The sequence below is a fragment of the Macaca fascicularis genome, chromosome 1 (assembly GCF_037993035.2).
Source record: "Macaca fascicularis isolate 582-1 chromosome 1, T2T-MFA8v1.1".
NCBI classification, from domain to species: Eukaryota; Metazoa; Chordata; class Mammalia; order Primates; family Cercopithecidae; genus Macaca; species Macaca fascicularis.
The window spans coordinates 207,911,591-207,912,822 of record NC_088375.1 but is presented as its reverse complement, the minus strand read 5'-3'; the positions used below and the strand labels follow the sequence as shown (position 1 = coordinate 207,912,822).

General features: G+C 54.1%; 1 pseudogene; it reads left to right on the top strand.

The window, feature by feature from the left end:
- The first annotated feature begins 328 nt into the window (after window positions 1-328).
- Window positions 329-883, top strand: LOC102129890 (large ribosomal subunit protein eL20 pseudogene; annotated as a pseudogene).
- Window positions 884-1,232: the final 349 nt, after the last annotated feature.

Genomic DNA, 1,232 nt, shown 5'->3' with positions numbered 1-1,232 from the left:
CGCCTGTAATCCCAGCATTTTGGGAGGCCGAGGCGGGCGGATCACAAGGTCAGGAGATCGAGACCACGGTGAAACCCCGTCTCTACTAAAAATACAAAAAATTAGCCGGGCGCGGTTGTGGGCGCCTGTAGTCCCAGCTACTCGGGAGGCTGAGGCAGGAGAATGGTGTGAACCCGGGAGGCAGAGCTTGCAGTGAGCCGAGATCGCGCCACTGCACTCCAGCCTGGGCGACAGAGCGAGACTCCGTCTCAAAAAAAAAAAAAAAAAAAAAAAAAAAAAAAGGAGAAAGAGTCCTTTTGCGGGTGTCAACCAGCTCTTAGAGGATGCCATGAAGGCCTTGGGCACACTATGAGAGTACAAGGTGGTGGGTCGCTCCCTGCCCACCCCCAAATGCCACACACCGCCCCTCTACTGCATGGGAATCTTTGCGCCTAATCATGTCGTCGCCAGGTCCCACTTCTGGTACTTCGTATCTCAAAGAAGATGAAGGAGTCTTCAGGGGAGATTGTCTACTGTGGGCTGGTGTCTGAGAAGTCCCCCCTACGGCTGAAGAACTTCGGCATCTGGCTGTGCTATGACTCCCGCGCGGCACCCACAGCATGTACTGAGAATACCGGGACCTGAACACTGCGGGCACTGTCACCCAGTGCTACAGAGATATGGGCGCCCGGCACCCCGCCTGGACCCATTCCATCCAGATCATGAAGGTGGAGGAGATCGCAGCCAGCAAATGCCCGCGGCCGCCGACAAGAAATTCCACGACTCCAAGATCAAGTTCCTGCTGCCCCATGGGGTCCTGTGCTGTCAGCACAAGCCACACTTCACCACCAGGAGACCCAACACCTTCTTCTAGGTACAGGGCCCTGGCCCGGTATGTGCCCCAAATAAAGTCATGAACGCCCCGGTATTTAAAAAAAAAAAAAGAAAGAAAGATTCCGGTCGCGGTGGCTCACATCTGTAATCCCAGCACTTTGGGAGGCTGAGGCGGGCAGATTACCCGAGGTCAGGAGTTCGAGACCAGCCTTGCCAATATGGTGAAACCCCATCTCTACTAAAAATACAAAAATTAGCTGGACGTGGTGGTGCATCCCTGTGTGTAATCCCAGCTACTCCGGAGGCTGAGGCATGAGAATCGCTTAAACCCAGGATGCAGAGGTTGCAGTGAGCCGAGATCACGCCACTGCACTCCAAACTGGGCAACAGAGTGAGACTTTGTCTCCAAAAAAAAAAAA